Source organism: Tursiops truncatus, chromosome 20, assembly GCF_011762595.2.
Source record: "Tursiops truncatus isolate mTurTru1 chromosome 20, mTurTru1.mat.Y, whole genome shotgun sequence".
Classification (NCBI taxonomy): domain Eukaryota; kingdom Metazoa; phylum Chordata; class Mammalia; order Artiodactyla; family Delphinidae; genus Tursiops; species Tursiops truncatus.
The window spans coordinates 1,585,837-1,592,625 of NC_047053.1; positions in this window are offsets into that span (position 1 = coordinate 1,585,837).

Consider the following 6,789-nt stretch of genomic DNA (forward strand, 5'->3'; position numbering starts at 1 on the left):
TGTCCCCTGCAGGGTCAGTTGTGCTGAAATCGAGACGCTCCCCTCCAGGTCCAGCTCTGGGAAGCAGTGTTGGGAGACAGAGGCAGAAGGACGTGGTCTGGGACACACGGGTCAACAGTAGAGGCTGCAGCCCGCAAGCTGGGGACAAAATGACGATGCAGAGAAACCCCGGAGCCAGGCTGGGGACGGGTGGGGCGGAGACGGAGGACTGAGGGCGACTGCTGAACTTCCGGGGTTGGGGTTAGAGGTGGGGACAGGGCCCAGACTTTGCGCGTTTGTCAAGAAAGGTTTTCTGGAAGCATCTCTCTGCGTTGTTCTCTTGCCATCTGGCAGACACATGAGCTATAGAAGCTCCCAGACTTTGGGGCTGGCAGGCTCAGGAATGTGGCGGAGGCTCAGCGGAGTCAGGGAGGGAGGGTGCTGTCTAGCTAGAGCCCGCACCCCACCCCACTGCCAGCACTGGAAGGGACCGCAGTGCGCTGCTTCCCCCGCTCTTTGGACAGAAGGGGAGACTGGCCCGGCGGGCGAGTGCGCCGCAGAGGCCAGATGAGTCATACTAAGTAGTACTTGTCTTGTGCCTTATAGCTCTCAAAGCATCTTCCCAAACAGCATCTCCCTAAAGCCTGGAAACCACCCCGTGCAGTACATCAAGTATCTGTTTTTAACAGAAGCTCAGAGAAATGATGTGTCTCCGTTGGAAAAAACTAGTCAGGGGTGAGGCAGGACTCGAACATACGGTCTCTGATGCCAAATTCCTTGCTCAGGTGAGCCTTCACCCCACAGCCTCCCAGATCCCGAGAACAGGCCTCTGGGTCCCAAACCTGATGCTTCCAACACTGGTTCTGTAGTTCACAAGAGCCCAGGTGACTGTGCCGAGGCCTTGCAGCCCGGCTGGTGGCTCTCCTCTCTGGCGAAGGTCACCAACTCCAAGGTCCGGGTTAGAGATCTGGTGACTTAGCCTGCGGTTCCTACTTCTGAGGCCTCCGTGACACTGAAAATGGCAGTGACACGATGCACAGGAAGCTGCATCCTTAGCCCCGCCGTGGGCTGAAGCGTATCACCCCTGCCCCCTTCCCCCCGCACCCCATGCCCCAGTTCATATGTCGAAATCCTAGTGCCCAATGTGATGGGACTAGGGGGTGGGACCTTTGGGAGGTAATTAGGTCTTGAGGGTGCAGCCCTTGTGTATGGGATTAGTGCCCTTGTTAGAGATTAGAGACCCCGCAGAGCCCACTACCCTCTTCCACATGTGAGGACCCAGCCGGCTATGCACCAGAAAGTGGGCCCTCACCAGCCACTACAGCACATCTGCTGGCCCCATAATCTTGGACGTCCAACCTCTTGAGCCATGAGAAATAAATGTTGTTGTTTACAAGCTGCCCCATCTGTGGATTTTGTTACAACAGCCCCTGACAGAGGGAGAATTTACAAATAGTTTTCTCTAGGAAAAGTCCTAAGAAAAAGGAGGGGGGAGAAAAGACCTCTTTCCTTTTAATAACAAGGGAAAATTCAATCTTATTTTTATTTACCCTCACAATTTTCCCTTTTGTTGCTATTTTATTTTATAAATTTATTTATTTACTTATTTATTTGTTTGTTTGTTTTGGGCTGTGTTGGGTCTTCGTTGCTGCATGCAGGCTTTCTCTAGTTGCGTCGAGCAGCGGCTACTCTTCCTTGCGGTGCACGGGCTTCTCATTGTGGTGGCTTCTCTTGTGGAGCACGGGCTCTAGGCGCACGGGCTTCAGTAGTTGTGGCTCACGGGCTCTAGAGCACAGGCTCAGTAGTTGTGGCGCACGGGCTTAGTTGCTCCGCGGCATGTGGGGTCTTCCTGGACCAGGGCTTGAACCCGTGTCCCCTGCATTGGCAGGTTGATTCCTGACCACTGCACCACCAGGGAAGCCCTCGTTGCTGTTTTATAGTAGTGTGATAGGCTGAGACCTGGGACTCTACTGGAGAGCTTGCACCTGGATAACGGCTCCTCGAGCAGCAAATACAGAGGATCTACGCCTGACTAAAAATAACCGTGTGCATGCTCAGCTGGGGGCAATTCTGAGCAATAAGATACAAAAAGGCCACAAACCGACTGCCAGGGCTGAGGCGCCGGGAGCAAAAGCAGGGAACTGCGCCTGCCCCCTGCGCACGGCACCAGCGAGGGGGTGGGCGGACCACCTGAGCCGCCTCTCAGCCCCTCCCACCAGCCCGCCCCCGCCCCCACCCCATTTAAGGGACCCGCCTGCCCACCTAGGGAGCAGCACCTGTTACTTGTTCTCGGTCCCTCCTGCTGCAGCACAAGCCCCGGTAAAGCCTTGTCTGAGTTCCCCGTCTGGCCGCTTATCAATTTCTACTGATTAAAGAGTCCAAGGACCCGGGTCAGTATTACACTTTGTGATGACTCTGGCGGGAAGTCCTTGGGGCCTTTTACAGCACCCCCAGGAGAGGATGTAGGCCCCTCCGGGACCACCAAACGCAGCTTCCCTGCGGGCGATGCAGCGGCCTAGACCTCTTGCTTCAGCTTCTCCGCGTCTGGGAAGTCTGCCGTCGTCACCCCGAGGGTCTCGGCGCCCTCACTCAGGCATCGCTTCCCCCTCCCCTTGGTCCTTTCCCTCTCCTGAGCTCTCTACTTCTCTCTGCCGTCTCCTACTTCTGTCCTCTCCTTCCGAGGGAGTGGATGTTGGGCAGCTCCAGCATCCCTCCTCTCAGCTGTGAGACCTGCTCCCTCTGGCTGGCAGCAGTCACCTTGACGGGTGACACACAGGTGGGAGATGTACAACTGGCTGGTTTCGGGGCTGGGGCACCCCAGGGGGCAGTGGACAGGGTGCTTGGTGGTTTCTGGGTGCAGGTTGACTGGTGCCTGAATAGACACCCGCAGGGGCGGGTTGAAAAGGCAACCTCTGTCTGTCTCTCTTTCTCTTTTTCAGCGTTTTCTGTCCCTCCTCTCTTTCCCTCTCCCTTGGTCCTCATACCTACACTCCCGTCCGTTTCATCTTGGAGACTTCCTGTTAGGTCACCTTTTCCACAGCTCCCCCCTCCCCCCAGTACTTTTCTGTTCTCTGTTCCCAACTCCAGCTGGCAGGAGGCCACCTCGTGGTGACACCATTTCTTTGTTTCTTGTCTGAGTCTTTTAAGTTTCTGTCGTTGGTACATGCTGAACTTTAAAGTGAGTTTTAAAGGCTCTATGTTTTATGTGGTTTTGTCTGTGCAGCCGCTTCTGCGAATCTCTGCCGGGCACAGGTCAAGCACTTAAGCCTTGAAATACAAACACAGTCCACGTTGCCTGAGACTCCAGCCTTGGGACACTTAGTAGGACTTTAAAAAATTAACCTACTGATTAAAAAGAGTCCAAGGACCTGGGTCGGTAACAGTAACACTACAATTTCTAATGATCTCCATTGCTGTTTCTACCTTTCTCTTAGTATTTTGCAGCCATTGAAATATTCAGTGATTCTATAGTAAAGAATTATCAGAATACGATGGGATGAATTAGAAAATTCAGGACAGTCGTGATGTGGGGAGAAGTCTTTAAATGCATACCAATGTCAAAGACAGCGGTCCCCGAAATGGAGTCACTGACGCTGAGCTCCACGTCACCAAACTTCACTTAATTACAGTTTCAGCCTCTCCCAGAAACAGGATCTTAAACCAGGGAATCAGGATCCCCTGGTCAGCACCAGTGAGGTCACCTGCCGGGTGGACCCCTGCATCCCCTAAAGGGAAGTGACCTTGCAGTAATCAACCCACTTTTTTGGCCGAGTATAACTTCGTGTTCCCGCTCCTTCTGCCTGTAAAAGTCTTTGGCTTTGTCCAGTTCCTCGGAGCTCCTCTCTGTGTGCTAGATGGGATGCTGTCCGATCCATGAATCACTGAACAGAGCCAATAAGAGCTTTGAAATTCACTCAGCTGAATTTTGTTTTTTAACGTGCTCTTCTAAATTCTCAGCTGGGGCGCATGTAACAAAAGCCAGATTAACAAGAGAAAAGCACACAGATTTATTTAATGTAAGTTGTCTGTGACATGGGAGCTTTGGTAAGGAAATGAAGGCCTGAAGAGGTGGTCTCACCTGCGCGTTTTCATGCTGGGCTTGATAACAAGTGGGAAGTCGTGGGGAAATGTTCTAGAACAGGAAGGGTATGAGCTACGTGGAGTGAACGGGGAAACTTGGCAAGGCCTGTCCATGCAGTTTTCTCCCCTCTTCCCTCCATCCTTGGAGATAGAGATGCTTCTTTCCTCCGGGTATGGGAGGGGGTCACCTCTCACATGACAGTTTTATGACTGGTTTCAGGGGAAGGTCAGAAAGTTCTTCCTGAACCTCCCATGTCTCAAATTGCTTCAGCTTGAAATATTCAGGGACTTCCCTGGTGGTCCAGTGGTTAGGACTCCGAGCTGCCACTGCAGGGGGAGCAGGTTCGATCCTCGGCTGGGGAACTAAGTTCCCATAAGCCACACAGCACAGCCAAAAAAAAAAAAAAAATTAGCATGCCAAGGGATCAGATTTTGGGGCAGTGTGTCCCAAACCCCACTGACAAGCAACGTGCAAAAATTCCCCTTCTGCCACACATTAATTTTACAAACTGTGTTCACTTTGTCACTTGCACTTTCACATGGTGAACTATTGGAGTATCATTTTGTTGCCCAGAAAGACTCACCCCGTCTTAGCCCAACGGATAGAGTATCTCCAGGGCCCAATAATCAAATGTTCTAAGAGTTTTTCTTGTAAGACCCAACGCATCGGTCCTGAGTTCCCTCCACTCACACGAGTAGCCTCACACGTGATAACTTAGGCCCTTCAGTAATTGTTCTACCATCCTACATAATATTTCCCAGACCCAAACCGCAAAGGCACCCATGGCTGTTATCTAGTATCAAAGCACCTTGTGAGGGTTTCCCTGGTGGCGCAGTGGTTGGGAGTCCGCCTGCCGATGCAGGGGACACGGGTTCGTGCCCCGGTCCGGGAGGATCCCACGTGGCGCGGAGCAGCTGGGCCCGTGAGCCATGGCCGCTGAGCCTGCACGTCCGGAGCCTGTGCTCCGCAACAGGAGAGGCCACAGCAGTGAGAGGCCTGCGTACCGCAAAAAAAACACAAAAAAAGCATCAGCTAGGGAATTCCCTGGCGGTCCAGTGGTTAGGGCCTGGTGCTCTCACTGCTGAGGGTGCAGGTTCAATCCCTGGTCAGGGAATTAATATCCTGCAAGCAGCATGGTGTGGCCAAAAAAAAAAAAAAAAACAGCATCCGCTAGAACTTGCCTGTCCTATTCCTCCAAGGATCGGCCCCAAACAGACCCCTTAATAAACAGATTCCATAGAGGGCAGGCCCAGGGGGGACACGATTCCACTTATAAAGGCTCTTAGCCTCAGACATTGGGCATCACATTTGGGGTTTGAGTGTTGACAAGGATCCTCTCCTTGACCACACCCAGCATCTTCTGAACTCTTCTCAGCCAGGCCCCGACTTTTCGGCTTCCGTGTTCCTCTCTGCGTTGTCCAGTTTTAGCATAAGTCAGTTTAGCCCCTCTGTTGGTATCTGATCACCCCGGATGTCTGATCAGGTTCCTCCCCCCACCCCCCAGGCGATGTCCCATCACCCAGGCCAACCTTCAGCAAGAATCCAGTGAGCTTGGTTCAGCCAGGATCCCCCCTGTTCCCTGGTGTTTCCTCTTAATCATTTTCTGTCCACTGACCGCCTCTACCCTGCTCGCACTTTTCCTTGCTGTGTTTGGGGTTGAGCCCAACCTCACCTCCACTGCAAGCTTCCTAGCCCTACCTCGATGTCCTCCAGCTTTGTGGATAATTGGATTGTTGGACTTCTGCGCCCAGACCATGTCTATTTGGAAAAACTGAGGAGACCATCCCTGGGACCGAGAGAAACGGCAGTGTGACAACACGTTTGTGGCCAGTGAATTGAGAGTCTTGGAGCAGCTGAGGCAGCGCTGCTGTGAACAGGACGGTGGGGCTCCCTGCAGTGAGAAGTCCCCTGGAAAAGCTCTTCTCTGTTGAGTTCAGAACAATGTCAGTCGTTGGAGGAAACTTGAGTCCAGTCCTTGTGGGAACCTCCTTCGCCTCGGAAGCACGGATCCAGCTGGGTTTTTCTCTCCTGTGGGGAGCCAGGTCAGGGCACGTGAAAGGGTCCCTCCCAGGGGTGACAGCGCCCGAGTGCATGTGAAACTTCCTCTGGACGGTCCCTCCAGGTCCTGCGACCTGAGGTCTCAGGGTTTTCAGGGAGAGCAGCCCTTTTTGGCATTGGACCTGGTTATGAGAGGAGCCGGCACAAGCGTCCCATGCCCACGGGATATGGTCTCAGATCCAAGGTCACAGGCCCGCCAAACTCCAGTTTGTACGTTCAGAGGGGGCAGTGGTGCTGCTGGGAAGGACGCTCCAGGCCGGTCCCACCCGGGAGATGGCAGGACGAAGCTTCCAGAGTTGGGCTCATCTGCTCCACCTTGGAGGGCCAAGGGGACAGGGCGTATGCAGCATGATTCATGAGCAACGGCGGACATCAAGCCAGCTGGACCTCCTGCAAACCGCGTGATGAAACCTCTCACCTTCCACAGGCCTTGACTCTGCGGAATCCACTGCCTGACGAAGCCGGTCCAGGAAACGTCCTGTGCTTTCCCGGTAGCAGCCTGACAAGCAGCACGTCTCTGGTACGTGGCGGACACTGTCATCTGTTTGGTAAGAGCGTGGGGACTGTCAAGGCCCTCTCAGACGATGGACTCACGTGACTGTGTTATGACACATCTCACCAGGCAGATGGGAGGTGTGGCACAGCGGTTGTTTTGTTGGCTGATAACCAGA